Source organism: Herpailurus yagouaroundi, unplaced genomic scaffold (genome assembly GCF_014898765.1).
Source record: "Herpailurus yagouaroundi ecotype Mexico unplaced genomic scaffold, PumYag 29, whole genome shotgun sequence".
Taxonomy (NCBI): Eukaryota; Metazoa; Chordata; class Mammalia; order Carnivora; family Felidae; genus Herpailurus; species Herpailurus yagouaroundi.
Window position 1 is genome coordinate 15,660,629 of NW_024412377.1, and position 17,310 is coordinate 15,677,938.

The 17,310-nt window shown below is 36.7% G+C and overlaps 1 protein-coding gene across 7 annotated transcripts in view; it reads right to left on the bottom strand.

Annotated features, from left to right (window-relative positions):
- Positions 1-17,310, bottom strand: part of CDH18 (cadherin 18) — a 1,020,275-nt gene that overhangs the window by 593,355 nt on the left and 409,610 nt on the right. For all 7 annotated transcript variants that reach the window (XR_005796617.1, XM_040494419.1, XM_040494422.1 and 4 more), the window contains one exon: positions 7,635-7,778. The gene's annotated coding sequence lies outside the window, so the exon portion shown is untranslated. The remainder of the gene's footprint in view (positions 1-7,634; positions 7,779-17,310) is intronic.

Sequence of the window (17,310 nt, forward strand, 5' to 3'; positions counted from 1 at the left end):
CAAGAATCTGATTGAAAGTATCTGAGAGTTGCCTGGGTAATCAACATTCCAGGGATTTGTTTGTGAGCCAGGATACAGTAAACTGCTTTGTCCCCCTCAGGGCCCTTACCGATTCTTGGTGTGGATCATGAGATTAGGAAACCTAGAGTAGGGAAGGAGTGAAGAAGCTAGTGAAGTCTCAAAAGTTTCAGGGCAAGGGAGTTTATCTCTCTCTCTCTCTCTCTCTCTCTCTCTCTTTCTCTCTCTCTCATACATACACACACACACACACACACACACACACACACACACACACACACACACACTAAATTCCTGGGGCAGAGGGTTCATTCAGAGCAGTGAAAACATCTAGGATTAAAGAGGCCATCCTTTAGGAGAGCGGGAGGCTCAGTCGGTTAAGCATCTGGTTTTGAATTACAGCTCAGGTCATCATCTCACAAACTGTGAGATCAAGCCCTGCATCTGACTCTTGGGCCTTTTCTCTCCCCGGGGGGGGGGGGGCCGCGCTGGGAATAGAAATATAAAGGTTAAAAAAATAAAAAAAATAAAATAAAAACATATGTCAAGAGGCCAATGTGTAAACAGAAGAGTAATGCCCTAGTGACATTTACCCAAGTGTCCCACTGTGCAGGATAGCCTAAGAGGCAAAAAAAGAGAGCACAGAAAGGACAGTGTTCTTAGCATTACACCCTGTGCCAAGGAAACAAATTCAGGACTTTCTAAGTAGGAAGGGACCTAGTAAATATTCTGCACTCTCAGTTGAGACTCGGAGGTCTGCAGCTTAGAAACTAGCAAAATAAGATATAAATTATTAGAAGATGAGGACCCAGGCTGGAATCAGCTCAGTTCATATCTGACTGCATCACAGTTGAGGTCTGCGGTCCAGTGGCCAATTAAAGGGTAGGGTGAGAAATCTTCACTGGAAATATTAATGACTTCTAGGACTTCTAGATTTTCCCCCAAAATTTCCAAGAAAATAAAGAGGTGGTAGAAACAGATCTGTATATAACTCTGATAAATTGAAGTTAACAGTAACAGATTTTAATCAGCTGAATAATGGGCTTAAAAATGGTGGAAAGGAGGGATGCCTGGATGTCTCAGTCAGGTAAGTGACTGACTCCTGGTTTTTTGGCTCAGGTCATGAGCTCACTGTTGGTGGGATTCAGTCTCCTGTTGGGCACCTTGCTGACGGTGAGGGCAGAGCCTTCTTGGGATTCTCTCTCTCTCCCTGCCCCTCCCCTGCTCATGCTCATGTTCTCTCTCTCAAAATAAACTTTTAAAAAATAAATTAGAAATTAAAAATTAAAATGGCCGAAAGGATGTAGAATTTGACCAGAAAACTATCATCTATATAAAATAACTGCATGGAAATTCTAGAACAAAAAAAGTAACCTAAATAAACAACTGGATTATTTAATGACAGATTGGAAATGAGAGTAATAGTGAACTGGAAAAAATAGATCAACAGAAAACAAATAGACCGAAAAACAAAAGCAAAAAGAGTAAAAATTTTTAAAAGAGTGATTTCAGAAGGGGATCTTATTTTTTTTTTGGAATCCAAGAGCCAAGGAGAATGGGAAACAATTAGTGAAGAGAAACACGGATAAAAATCCCCCCAAATTTGAAAGCCATCAAGTTATACCTGTGCTATACAGTCGAAAACCTTAGCATAAGTATTCATGTAAAGAAAACTTCATGTAGGCCTACCTTTACTTATATTCACCTCGATTTATGTAAATATACATAATCTATTTTATACACATATACAAATATATATAAAATATTCAGAAATGTCCTGTTTCTTCAAAAGGAACAATAAGTTATTTAAAAAAAAAAACCCTAAAATGACAGACCAAAAATATTCTTAAAATGCTCAAAGAAAATAGACTGTCAACCTAGGTTTTTATTCCCATCACAAATATTAATTGTGAAATGAAGTATAGATGTTTTTTTCAGAAGAAAACTAGCCATATGTTAATGCAAACTATGTAAACTAGAAGGGGACTTCTTTAGCCAAAGAAAATGTATACCATAAGAAAATAGAGCTATACAGACATAAAAACAATACATTCAAAAATATAAGTGAATTTTAATTGTATAAAGTTATAATAATGCCTATGGGTTTAACATGTAGAGAGTATTAAAAAGCATAAAAGACATTGAAAACAGGTAGTTTTAAGAGGTCATCATTTTTGTACAAATGATTATTCATATTAATCCTAAAGATTCAGTTACTCATTTTAGAATTTCCAGTTTAGCCACCAGGAAAAAGAAAAAAAAAAGTTACCTTTTACTAAAAAGGATCTAAACTAAAAGGCTAAAGGGAAATAGATTTCAAATGGAGGCAATAAGAGAAAAAGTTACAGAAAACAATGAGACAAATGGGACAAATAGTAAAATAAAACATACGACATCAAACGTCAGTGATTATTTTGCAGGTTAATGGTGCATGTCCGTTAGTTCAAGTCAAAACACATCATAACAGATAAAATTTAAAACAAATCAACTATATGCTGCTCACAAAAGTATTTTTTTAATTTTTTTATGTGTATTTATTTTTGAGACACAGAGAGAGAGAGAGCAGGGAAGAGGCAGAGAGAGACACACACGGATTCTGAAACAGACTGCAGGCTCTGAGCTGCCAGCACAGAGCCAAATGTGGGGCTCGAACTCACCAACTGTGAAATCATGACCTGAGCCCAAGACAGACGCTTAAACGACTGAGCCACCCAGGCGCCCCAAAACTCTCTTTAAATATAAGAAGTATTCTTGTGTGGTGTAGATAGCAGTCCTTTGTTATTCTCATGTCCTAGGTCATCAAATGTAATATTGATTTTAATAGTATATTTGGTCATACAGATAATTTTAATGTTCACACAGGTCTACTATTTCTTGAGGAGATCCTGTTTCCTCACTGTTTAGTTTTTCAAGATTTATCCACTTGTTGATTGTACTCAAACTGTTTCTCTTAGATTTTCTTGCAACTTTTAATTTTTGTTTGTAAGTCTTCAAACTTCTTTGTCAGTAGTTCATTTCCCAGCTCATATACAATCCATCATTTTCTCACTGTCCAAAAACTGGTAATTATATACGCCATACGATTACATACACTGTAATCCATTTGCGCATGCTCTATTGTTTCACTGCTTTGTGTTCTTTTTCTTGCCAATTTAGTACTATTTTAAGATGAAAGTTACATGTTCCATGACTACTAAAACAATACTCCTGATAGTCACTACTTTTTGAAGTTGTCTTGGTTGTTTTTAAATACCTATTCTTTAACATACAGTTAAGATTTTACCTAGAGACAAATATTACTGTCAATTTGTTGAAAATGAATTTAGTTTATTAATTTTGGATAAAGAGGCTTCTGTGATAGTAAAACTTGTATTTCTTGGTATTTTAAAGTCATTTTCCCTTTTGCTGACCTAGTTTTATATCTTTTCCGTTACATCACATAAGTGGGTTCTATGCCAACTTGTTAACTAGTAATTCTATTTATTTCTGCATTAAAGGGAATGGGCTCTAGTTTCCAATTTCATTTATACTTAGAGATAAAAATTGGCTTATACCACTAATTCATCTGATTTTCTACAGTTCCAAAAGTATGTTATGAGATATCAATGTTAAATCTTAAGCCAAAAAAATGTATTTTCAAATTTTAACATTATTCTATTATTGCAATCAGTAGGACTTTAAAGATTGTCCTACGTAGTAATAAGACTAACATGTAGTTTCTTGTACATGTTCTAATTTTTACCTTCATGATTTTAGCTTTTTTTTTTTTTAAGGTTTACTTGTTTATTTTGAGAGAGAGAGAGAGACAGTGAGTGAGGGGCCAAGGCAGGCAGACAACGCCAAGTAGGCTCTGCAAGGCCAGAATGGAGCCTGATGCAGGGCTTGAATTCACAAACCATGAGATCACTACCTGAGCTGAAGTCAGTCATTTAACTGACTGAGCCACCCAAGTGCCCGTTGTGATTTTGGCTCTTAGGGTGGTTTCACTGAAGGGAGGAGAAAGGTAAAGAGAAAAGAAAAGAAAAAGGGCATTTACTGTTCAAGAAAGAGGTTCTTGTCATACTTGGATCCAAAAGCCAACACAGGATTTACACAAGTACTTAAGATTGTCAGCCACAAATATTAAGCTTGGCTAACATTTTTATCTCTTTGAATTCTAAAATTCCATCATATATTCACTCATCTCTATCCAAATCAGATAGTATCCTACCTTTGGAATGCTAGAGAAATGACCTCAGAGATAGCAGGCAACAGTATATATTTTGTAGATAAAACTAAGTTTCATCAAATATTTAGAGTGAAACATCAAAATGCAATCAACATTTAGATACTTGGAAAGATGCTAATATTTTGCTAAAATTTTCAGTCTTTATCCAGATGTCTGGCACACATAAGGAAAACAAGACGCTCTGTGAATAAACATAATCTCAATCACTCCAAAATGCCATTTTTCCACCGATTTCCAATTTTCTTTTTTAACAGAGAACATAATCACATGTTGGGTGATTGTAGAGATTAACAATCCTGGCTTCTAAGGACAGACTATTCTAGTGCATTCACTAATCATTCCAACGCCTACACCATTTAAGCAAATGCTGAATTAGGAGACAGCGCAAGCTTCAGCAGTTTTCTGCTTGTTGCTGTTGTCATTTTGATGTGACCCAAAATACAGAAAAGATGCACTGAGAGCTTCATGACTCCTGATAGGGAAGTATTCTTTAAAACTTTAATTTTAATTCCTTTTTCCAGAAGAAAATTACCATCATCTGTTTTTAGTTTTCTATTGACATCCATCATTTACATATCTACTTGAAAGTATTATTGGCCTTACTTTAACAAGTTCTTTTCTAATGTCATGGAAAATTATGGCCTATAGAATAACATCCAGCTTTGTTCTTTAGTTTATAATGGAAGCAGTTGTTACGACATATCAAATAACAAAAATCTTCATAAAAATATTAGAAGGGAGTACTTTGTATCTGTTGGACTGCTTTTTCTTAATTTTTTGATCAACATGTCCACCGACGAGTTCTCATTTTTCATATTGGAAGAAATAAAGTGTTTTTTTTGGTTTGTTTTGTTTTGTAGTTTCAAGTGGTTATTTAAATTCCAGTTAGTGAACATACAGTGTAATATTAGTTTCAGGTGTAGAATTAGTGATTCATCACTTACACAGAACACCCAGTGCTCATAGGTCTGTTTCTTAAACAAAAAAATCCACCCTCCCTCCTCTCAAAAAGAGAATTGTATTAAATATCTGATGCGAATGTGGAGAATAGAAAATACTCCTAGGGTAGAGCAAGTGGGATAGAATTTTGGAATTTCTGTTATTGTAACAGGGGGAAACAGCAGGTCCAACTCTGTAGTGTTTCTTTTCCCCTTGCTGCCATAACCTAAGGCATCCATACTTCTTAGCCCTGCAAGAAGTCATGTTAATCACTGAAGGGATTTTTTGCTCACGGCTAAGTGTTGTAAAGACAGCTCCTCACTCCAAACCTACTCCATCCGAACAGATAAGCACCTATGGAAATAACACCGCTATGTTTAAGATTTACCAGAACGATAGGACCAGATTTTTGTACACAGAGATCACCCGACCACGGATGTGTCACAACCTTCCTCGGATCCTTGCAGGCACCTGAATATCTACAGACATCAGTCATCTCCTGCCTCCAATTTCCTCCTGAGTCATGCTCTTCCTCAGGTAAGAGAAGCTCAAGTTTTATGCTGAGTTAAGATGGTCCTTTAGGACAGGAGTCTGCCATCTCCGTTTGTGGGCCTCCCTGAATCAAGGTGCTTTCCTGAAAATCTCGCTTCTTATTGGCTTGTCCCATCGTGGGAAGAACAAACTTACACTCACTTACATTGTATTCTTCTGTTTAGTATGCTAAGTTTTCATCTTAAGAATAGCTGTTTCCCCTGAGATGGTGTTTCAGAGTTTGGGGTCAGAGAGAAACATACATTGAGTTCCAATTATTTTAAAACTGTTGTTTAAGACTCTAAGTTCAATTAGGGCCAGCTGTATATCTTTCTTAATTTCCTTTTCTAACACCTGCATCCCTTATGTTTACAAAAGATTTTACCTTTGGGAGTTTATGATTTGTCCTCACTGTATATACCAATGTGGATAAAAAACATTTCCTCATGTTGTACAGTGAATTGTGCTTAGGCGTTTATGTCTGAATGTAATTTCAAAGCATCTAAAATTAACCCTGGGTTCTGTACATCCAGGCCATATTTTCTGATCTTTTCTCCACAGCTGCTATTTACTCCCTGGCTTTCAAAGGTACTTAACATCCTACTATACTTCAGGACCTGCTACCCCTCTCATACCAACACTGATATTATAAGAAAAAAAATGTGGTTATTTGTTATTCACCTGTTAGTATGGATTTCACTTTATACTTTAATACATTTGGAAACAATTATAATTCTGAGTAAATATATATTATATTCATGTAATTGTGAGTTATTATATAAAGCTGAGAATTTATCTGCCTGGGATACGATTGGTGTCATTAGAGAGTGAACTTCCAGACTGCTGTAACCGATAGAATTGTTGCCCTGGTGATTCAGAAAGAACTCATAGACAATTATTTTGTATAATGTAAAAGACACTCTCATTTGGTAAACTTGGTGGTGGTTTATAAGTCTCCCACAGCGCCAACACATTAACACTTTAAAAAGGAATGACTTTACCAGTACCTTCAGATATATGCCACAGGCCAGCTTAAAAAGAGCACAAGAAATACTGCTAATTTCCACAGAGCATCAAACTAGAAACATCATTAACGGAAACCATGGTAATACAGGTGATCATGACTGCTCAAAGTGTGGAATTTAATTATTGAAAACAAGACTCAGGAGTTTCCAGTTTGCATATGGCCAAACAGACTATAAACTATGAGCTAGCCCCAGTTAAAAACACAAAATGATTGATGAAGGATAGACAATGAGCCAATATCACAGAAGAGCCGGATTACCAACAAAACCGCTGAACCTCCATCTTGTATTGATGCCATTTCACATCAGTTTCATGAATGTAAAAAATTCGAAGTTATTAAAATCAAAAACAGACACCAGGCTTGAAAGTTCCCTGAGCAGACACAAGCAATTTAATCACACATGCAAAACTTAGCTTATTTTGCAAGACTTCCTTGGCCTGGGTCATTTCTCGTTTATGCCTCCGGAAATCAAAAGCGAAACTTAAACTGGATCCAAAAATTGACGTGAAGTAAACACTGACCAATTTTATGTCACATAAGAAGTTTCTAAGAATAAACAGCCCCTGCTTTCTCACTGTATAAACTGCTTTATAACAAGATAGAGCCTCATTCCATGTTTTGGTTTGGTGAAGGATGATTTTGGTGTGTGCACAACAAACTTTTACCAATGACTACTCTGGTGATTCATTGGTTTTACACCTAGTATTTCTAAAATTTTGATAAAGTAAACATAAGAACTGCATTGAGATTGTATTCAGGCATTATCTGTCATGGGTACAGTGTTCAGGTTGAGCTGGATGTGAGGCATCTACTTGTGTCAGTAATTTAAGACACTGAGTATGTGCTCTGTTGCCCCTCAAAGCCCCCAGACTGTGGTTCCCACCACCTTACCTTCTTCCCAGTGTTGAAGAGGCTTCCCAACAAAAACCAATGGATGTGTTCAGCCGAGATTATGGCACCATCACCCACTGGAGCTGAGCAGAAGGAAGTGTAGTGTCTGTCATGGGTTGAGTAAAGAGCTGATGAACTGAGGGCCTGGGGACCAGAAGTTCCAGAAGTTAAAACTTATATCAGACTCACGCAGAAACAGAACTATCGGAGATTTGGCTTGGCAGCAACTGCCCACCCCTGGATCTAATTGAGTTTAAGCCCGCCTCTCCCACGCCTCTTGATCAACCACATAATTGTATTCACCTTTGCCTCTGCAGACACCCATTTGTGGAGGTTCAGAAACTAGTTAAAACAGGGACACCTGGGTTTCTCAGTCGGTTAAGCTTCTAACTCTTGATCTCTGCTCAGGCTATGATCTCAAGATTGGTGAGATCTAGCCCTGCGTGGGGCTCTGAGCTAACAGCGTGTGCCTACTTAGGATTTTCTCTCTGTTCCTCCCCTACTCTCGTGTGTGCGCTCTCTCAAAATAAATAAGCGAACTTAAAAACAAAACAACAACAAAAAAAAGTAAAACCAGAAGAAGAATAAAGGACAGGATGAGGGCCCCATGGGCAGGCAGGGAAAATGGGGAAGGGGTTGTGAACAATCACAGGGATCAAAAATCTTTAACTGGAAGAAAAGATCGTGAACCATCTGTGACTAGACTAATAAGGAGAAAGCTTAAGTATTTGTCTTTACAAAAGGCATTAGTTCATTGGCTCCTAATAAGTGGGTTAATAACTAATAACTTAACAGTGTTTGGGAATAACACAAATAACACACAAAAGCATAAAATCCTGAATGTGTCTGAAAACCGTCTCAACCAGACTGTTACCAAGTAGTATTTTCAGCCAAAATCCTAATGCCCAAATCAAGCATTCCAGGATCTCAATGTCTTTTGAAGAAATCCCACACCTATTTTGTTGTGTCGTGCGTGTGCGTCCATTCAGTACGGACAAGAGTTCTCTGTAACAGTCCTTGTCAAATCGTTGGCTTTTAAACAATGTACTGAAATATGTCTATCTTTATAGTCTTCTGTTTTTGCAATAGTTGATTGCTGTGCTCTTCAAAATGGACAGTTTGAGTGAAAGGCTTTCAAATATCCTCTTGAAAAGTAATTCAGACTCGCATATCATTGGCCTAAAGGATTTATAAAAGCAACACTTGTGACTGCTTTTTGAAAGAACACACACAAATAGGAAGTAAATGAATGATAGCACCTTCAAGGAGATATTTATGGAAAACTGTTTCCCATCCTGTAATATAGAACTTATTGCAGTAACTATGTACATATGAGACAAAAGAAAGAAATCTTAGAAAAATAAATGTTAAGGTAATTAAATGTACTTTGGAGCCTGGAAATTATGTGTATGAAGTTACTCCTCTCTTGGTCCCAAAGCTTCAGTCTGTGTGTATACATGCCAGGACCTTACCTCTCTCTCTCTATTCCCCCTGCCCCCCAGAGTATTTATCAACCCTGGTACCAAATCAGAATCACCTGGCTCCTTAAAATAACCTAAACCCTTAGATTCCACTCTCAGATACTAAAATTTAATTGGTTTCAGCTGAGACCTAGGGACATCGGGATTTTTAGATGCAGTTCATAAATGTAAGTCTATAAGTATAACAAACACACATATGCATCTATACCAATATGGTATTAATTAATATATTAAATATATCTCCCAACATTGTCTACATGCATATTTAAACTTTATGTAAACTATATGCATATTTAAACTTTATATAAATATATACATATGCATATATATACATATAAAAGGACACACATGCCTATGTGTGTTTTATATATATGTGTATGTATGTGTGTGTATATGTGTATATATATATGTATATATATATATACGTATACACACAAGTACAATCAAATATGTGTTTGAAAAGATAGATTGAGAGATAAAAATAGATGTAGATTAATATGAATTACATGTAGAGATATATTTAAAATCATGCTTCCTCTGAATTTCACAAGGCAAGTTAAATTGCACTGACTTCTTGAAATAGTGATAATTAATTAAAAATCATCTCTGTTGAACAACTGCTATGCACAAATTCCTCTGAGTGATGTAATGAAGAAGAATAGTGTTATGGGATAAAATGGGTAAGCAAAAATCAGAAAAAAAAGGTACTAATTCCCACTCTATTGAGGGGACTCTAATTGCCAGGATCTATCTAAGAATCAACCTGTGGTCATGTGCTATCAGTGACCTCCTGCATCAACTGAAGAAAGTTTATCCCGAGCATTAGAACAGCCCTTGTAATGGATCTGGAAATAAAATAGGACTATGAACGTGGAGTTAAAAGGGAAAGGCGTTGAGAAACATAACAGGAACCTAGGTCTCAAGGGACCTTTAGGACATTCAAAACACATTTTTTTTTTTTTTTGTTTTGTTTTGTTTTGGCTGTAAGAGTGATGGGAAGTTATTGGAGTCTTTGAGCACACTCATATTTGAAGAGAAAGCAATTGGAAACCCAGTGATATACTCTCTTTCCCTCACCTTATAAATGTTTGCTTCATGACTCAAATGCTAATACTATGTGTCCCTACAAACCTGATAACAGAGCAGAGATTAGCACTCATGTTTTTTGTACCATGAAGAGAAGGGTGATTAAATCATGAGAAATCCATCAGTGGAGAAGGCATTGACTTAAATCTGTGTAACAATTGCAACCTTGTTTATTGTGCTTTGTTTGATAACTTCCTCTAACTGCCTCCCACCAATATCTTTTGTCTTTCACTGGAGATGGTATTTAAGGTAGTGACTTGGGAAATCTCTGGCAGTTATTCAGTTTTCTTGGGTATCTCCCATGTAGCCAGGAGTTATACATGTTTTTGAACTTGTTTGTTTTTCTCCTGCTGATCTTTCATCACAAGGGGGTCTCAGCCAAGAACCTTGAAAGGTGAAGTAAAATTATTTCTCCTCCTTTACATCTGTTAATATTATTATATCCTGTAGATCCCACTAAGTTGGAATCACCATTAAGAGAGAGAGAGGAGAGGGAGAGAGGGTGACCAGACTTACACATGTTATCTCTCAATCCCAGACTTTCTGCTTCTGGGTTTGTCATGTAGATGCCTACAGAAAACATAAAGAAAATGATGTTGCTTCCCAGCACTGAAGCTGAGAACTACCAGACCCTCTCCCCCGAGGACCCCACATTTGAACACTTGTCTACTAGAGTTTATAATGTACAAAAATCAATGCTTGGGTTTTTTTTCTTGTTAAACTTGGATAACCTATAGATATATAGATGCTAGACAGAACCTCCAATTTGTAAAATCTACCAAATGATAGAAATATATGCCTTCAGCCATTCAGTTTATATTTTGATAACTATACAATTTTACCTATATTTTTAATGATACTAAATATTTTTCAAGTATTATGTCCATGACTCTTAGCAATTTTGGTTCGGAATGTGAAATACAAGACCAATTATTGTATCTAATATTTAGACCAACTTCACACCCAATGTAGTGACAGAACGAAAAAGAATTGAGATTCTGAAATATTGAAAATGCATTTGTACTTCTCCCTAATGAAATCTATTTATTCACAGGAAAGCAAAAGGTTCTAAGAAAATTATCTCCCTTATTATAAAAGCCTAAATTGCACACAGATTTGTCTTCCATTTTTTCTAATACGTTCCTGTCTCATAATTAAGAATAAAAGATTCACATTTTTATTAATTTTCAATTAAAAATTGGGCTAGGTTGGCAATCTATTTATTTATATATTTATTTTTTTGGTCATTGCTTTCAACTACTCAAATGCTAGGAAAATGGTTAATTTTCAAGACAATTTCTACACAGTTATAATTTATATAACAGTGATATGTTTCTTCTTTAACTCCATCTATTCCCTGTATTAATTCATATACACCATCTTCCTGTCTTGAGTAAGGAAGGGAATCAGCAAAGTAGAGCTAATTTTTTTTTTACCTCAGTACATAAGATTTTCATTTCTCCTCTTAAGTGTTCTTTCTGTTTTACGTCAAAGTTTCAGAGGAAATCCTAGCTAACATACTCATTTTATATGGAAACAGATTCAGTAGGGAGATTTAACCTAACATTTTTTTTTCCTTTTATTTAGGTGGAACTAGGTAGATTTTAACAGTCTAGTTTCCTTTCTTCAAGAGCATAGGGACATAACATTTGCAAGGTCCCTTTGTAGTTAGGGCGGGTCTATGTCACTATTATAGACAAAGCAATGTGGATAGAAGTGATAGATCTTCTGGGGCTCTTGGGTGGCTCAGTAGATTAAGCATCTGACTTCAGCTCAGGTCATGATCTCATGGTTTGTGAGCTCGACCCCACATCAGTCAGTGTGGAGCCTACTTGGGATTTTCTCTCTCCTCTCTTTCTCTCTGTCTCTGTCTCTGTCTCTGTCTCTCTCTCTCTCCCCCTTCCATGCGCTCTCTCTCTGAAAAATAAATTAATTAAAAAAATAATTTTCAAATTCTGACCCTTGGAATCATTTTGTACACATTGAGTCTATACACATACTGAAAGCAAAAGGGTCCAACATTGACAAACTAACCAATGGAAGAAGTCCAGATGCCTAGGCTTCCCACCTGTTGGAGGAGAGCTGTCCCAGAAGGCAGGTTTCAAGTTGAACAAGGAATTCAATTTAAATGCACTGTGTTATGGATGTAATAGGGGACTATTCTTCAATAGCTAGTGATAATTTCTCTAGCTAATAAAGCATCCACTATGTGACCAGCCCCTTTTCTAGGAGTTTTACATTTACACATGGCAAATAGCAATCTAGTATTTGAGTCTGAAATCTATACTGTCTCTTGCTAAAAATATCAAAGCAGTGTAAATAATTAGTAGATTCATAAGATGGGATTTTGTTTCTTTCTATATGATTATTATTAGTAGAGATCACAGTTAGTATTTTACAGTATAAAATAAGAGATGGTTACTTGTAGTCACATGAAAAATTACTAATACCGAGTTCTTGCTCTGATGAGCAAAGACTTCAAAAGTACATTAGGGTCACGGATATCACCACAGTTAAAGAAATGTACTTTCCATTAAATGTACACTTGAAATTTCAATAGATGTACAGATTTTAGTCTCTTTTATGTTTTTTGTAATTTTGACCTCTGTTTTTGTCTTAAGGCATGATGCTATTTATTGACATGGTAGTTTATTGTCAAATACTATCATATGATTAGTCAAATATATGAAGAATTCATACTGCTTTACTGACAAGTATAGATAGAGTAAATTAGTAAAAATAAGTAAAACTTAATTAAGTTCTTTTTTAAATTTTTTTAATGTTTTTTTTTTTTTATTTATTTTTGAGGCAGAGAGAGACAGAGCATGAGCAGGAGAGAGGCAGAGAGAGAGGGAGACATAGAAGTTGTAGCAGGCTCCAGGCTCTGAGCTGTCAGCACAGAGCCCAATGCGGGGCTCGAACTCCCTGAGTGTGAGATCATGACCTGAGCTGAAGTTGGATGGTTAACCGACTGAGCCACCCAGGCACCCCAAAACTTAATTAAGTTCTTAACAGTTAATATTCAAAACAATAATATTATTCTTCGTAATGCAAATTATCCATATTGTCTCTCCCAACACACACATACACATGTACATGCCCTTTGTATTGACTGAAATTTTCATGAGAAAAGATTGTACTAGCAAGAGAATTTCAAACTGAATTGTGGAGAAGGTAGTGAAATATTATTTTTAACATTTTTCCATGAAACTGAGAACCCGATATGATTAGAATCTTTCTATTGATCTTTAAATAAATATTGGCATGAAAAGCAAGCTATTTGGGTTTAAATAAGACCCAATACAATCATTGACTTGTTTTTTTTTTCTCTGTTCTTGGAGAACACATTCTTTTGTTCTAACAGCGAAGGTGAACACAAATGTTCCTCATATGCTTATAACATATTAACAAATTCATTATTTGTGTAAATAGTAATATTTTTAAAGATTCCTTCTAGGAACTACTGAGTCAAAATTCACCATATTGGAGCTTTCAGAAGGTAAACGGCTGACATAGTCAGTGGTAGAATGTCACAGTATTCCCTTTTATTGAAAGATGAATTACATTCTACCTGAAGCCAAACCCTCTTATATTCAGTCAACTTATTAGTCCTCTTTTTCTTCTTATTCTCTTTCTAGAGTAAACTGTGCTTGCAACTTGCAACTTTATTTAAATAATTTTGTATTCAAAACATGCACTATTTCTGTCCCCACCCCATAACAAAAACAACAAACCACTTCTCACTCCTGTCTATGGCAGACTGATTGCATTCTGATGCCAAGAGTCTGATTTCAGAATTTAGCCGTGATACACAAGGCATGACAATAACATAATGAAAATGGCTTCCATAGGCAACTCTTGATTAAAGTGTTTCAACAAAAGGCATTTCAAACATGTTATTAGCAATGATAAGTTTATGGGTTAGCTAAAAATTAGTAAGGGCAATTCTAAAGTTTTACTGAAGGCTTCTTATCAAAACATTAAGTAAAGACTTAAGTAAAAAGGTCAATACTCATAACATTAAACTATCAAAAGAATATTGAGGATGGAGTAGACGTTAGAGCAGCCAGTGCAGAGAGAAGCTGAGCACATGTGGAAAAAGAAGAGATACAGGGAGGCAGGTAGATGATAATGGAAAATGGGCTTAACTTTAAAGTAAAAAAGAGATTCTTCTTAATGAGGGTTTTCAGAAATTCTTCCCACATGTTTTATGATGTATTATCTTTATTCTTCTCCCTAAGAGTCTTTGGTTAAAATCTACATTAGTGCTGATGGTTGCTTGGAATTATGTTGTCTCATTTTGGTTTGTTGTTGCTGTTCAATTTTTGTTATTTTTTTAATAAACTTTATTTCTTTTATTTTTAACGTATGTATGTATATATGTATGTATGTATGTTTGGGAGACAGACAGAGAGAGAGAGACAGAGAGAGAGAGAGAGACAGAGAGCGCATGAGTTGTTGAGGGGCAGAGAGAGAGAAGAGAGAGTCTCCCAAGCAGGCTCTGTGCTGTCAGTGCAGAAACCGATGTGGGACTTGAACCCACAAACAATGAGATCATGACCTGAGCTGAAATCAACAGTCAGATACTTAACTGACTGAGCCACCCAGGCACCCCTCAATATTTGTTATTTTTAATAGTGTTGGAGCTATATGTGGTTTGTACTTGTCTCTACATGGAGGGCTTTTGGCTCAAGATGGTCCAGCCCTATTCACTATAGTCAACTAAATTATTTAAATCAAGGGGAGTAAAAGTTGCAGCAGCCATCTGACAAATAACTTATAACTAAAAAGTAACCTGGAAGTACTTTTGGAAGTAAGGAATATTATCCTGAGTTGCACCTGCGGCCCAACAATTTACTAGTCCTATCATGGGATCAACCAATTCTCCCTGCTCTCACTCTACTCCACTATCAAAATAGAATTTGATGAACAAAGAGAAATCACTAGACGCTCATTGTAAAATCCTTGTGCAGTTAGAGGTTCAGAAAAAGATAAAGCCAGAGGAATTTTCCACTAAAGACGAGGGTCTTTTTAATGAAAAAAAAAATCATCCTGGTATCATTTACATTTAAGATTAAGAACAAAGATGCTTGTTGAGCAGCAGAAGCTGCCTTAGGTGCTTAGATTTGGCAGAGATCAAAACAAACGAAGTTTTGCTGTCATGAATGTTTTCTTCCAATTAGAGGATTATACACAATAAACAAATGTATAAATTAATAGGTTATAAGTTGGATGATGTGGGTATAAAGAAGCAAGATACTGGGCAAACAATGACAATAGCGTTAGTGGTGACATTCACAGAAACCAGAAGAAATAATAAAGGGAGCCATGCAGGCATGTGGAGAACAGCCATTGCAAGCAAAAGTAACTGCAAGACACTAGCATATGATGAGAACGTCAAGGAGGACAGGGTCACCAGATGTAGAGAACAGTGCGAGGCTGATGCAAGGTGAGGAAAGAGGCAGATCATACACTCCAGACTCAGGGCTTTCATACTTACTGACCAACAAGGTTGTAAAGAGAAAAACAAGGTGAATGGGGATGAGACTTAGAAGGACTGTTCTGACTCCAACAGCCTGGAAGATCTTGGGCAGCTGGAAGCGGGCGTTGAGTAGGAGCTATTGCAAGGGTCAAGTTGAGACATGATGGTGGCCTTGACTAGTTAGTTAATGAGATGGTATATGTTTTGCTTTTTGGTTTTTTTTCAATGTTTATTTATTTTTGAGAGACAGAGAGAGACAGAGTGTGAGTGGGGGAAGGGCAAGACAGAGAGAGAGGGAGACACAGAATCTGAAGCAGGCTCCAGGCTCTAAACTGTCAGCATATAATTGGATGCGGTGCTCAAACCCATGAACCATGAGATCATGACCTGAACCGAAGTCAGATAGATCATGACCTGAGCTGAGTCAGATCATGACCATGGGCCTAGATCATGACCTTAACCGACTGAGCCACCTAGGCGCCCTGGGTATGTGTTTTGCTTTTAGGACCTACAGCATTTGCGGATGGACTGGCCGAGAGAGTGTGAGAGAAAGTGATCACTCAACCATAACACCAGGCTTTTCAGAAAGCATCGTCACTTGCTGAGAAGAACAAGACTAAAGGAGAAGCAAATTCCATGAGATTAGAGTGGTGTGTGTGTGTGTGTGTGTGTGTGTGTGTGTGTGTGTGTGTGCTCATACACCTGCACATGCAGGGAAGTCAGTCACTTGAGATTCCTATTACATACCATATTAGAGAATTTGGGTCGGATGTTACAAAAGAATCCAGTTTTACAGAGAGGATTGGACACTTACAGCTTAAAGAAGGTATATAACTATTTCATAAGTCTATATTAAATCACCCCAAAAAATGATAGATCAAGACACATTCTGAATCCTTAACCCAGAAACACCATAATGTTCACATTTGAGAAAATGAGGAAAGAATAAGCACACATGATTGAGAAAGAGTGACAGAGAGAGGAGACAAAGAGTGAGCTGTGTTCTGGAAGCATGGGAAGGTCTGGAAAAAAGTAGCAAGTCATTACCCCCCCTTTTTTTCCTTTTTCAGAAAGATAGAAAAGCATTAAAAGCCTAAGAAGTTTGAGTGAACACTTTTTAGGAGTAGGACAAAATAATCATGTTAACAGGTGACATATGATTTCTCATGTGAATGCAGATTCCAAATTCTTGAAAAGCAAATTCACATCCCACATGGCAGGCTGTGTCAGCCCTTAGGGATCTCAGGAGGACACAGCAGTCCCCACTGGGAAGGAGAAATGGGATCCGACTGGCTTCCCAGCCCCCTTCTCTTCCTCCTTCTCCTCATACGAAGCACCAAGATCCTCCCCTCACCTTAGAACCTGCAACGACCTATAAGTATGAAAAATCCATTAGGTTTACTAAGGGACAGATTTGTAGCATGGCAGCAGGGGCAGTGGTATGTTTCATATTTGGAGAGACATGGGATCCCTACAATAAGAAAGTTACAGAGTCTGAGATTGAAAGGAAATAAGGAATATTGTAGAGTCAGCGTCAAGGAATCCTTCAGGTGTCACCTAGTGTATAAACATGTTAAATTATGAGACTTTGTACTCTTATCAACCTCCGTTGATACTTATGTTGATC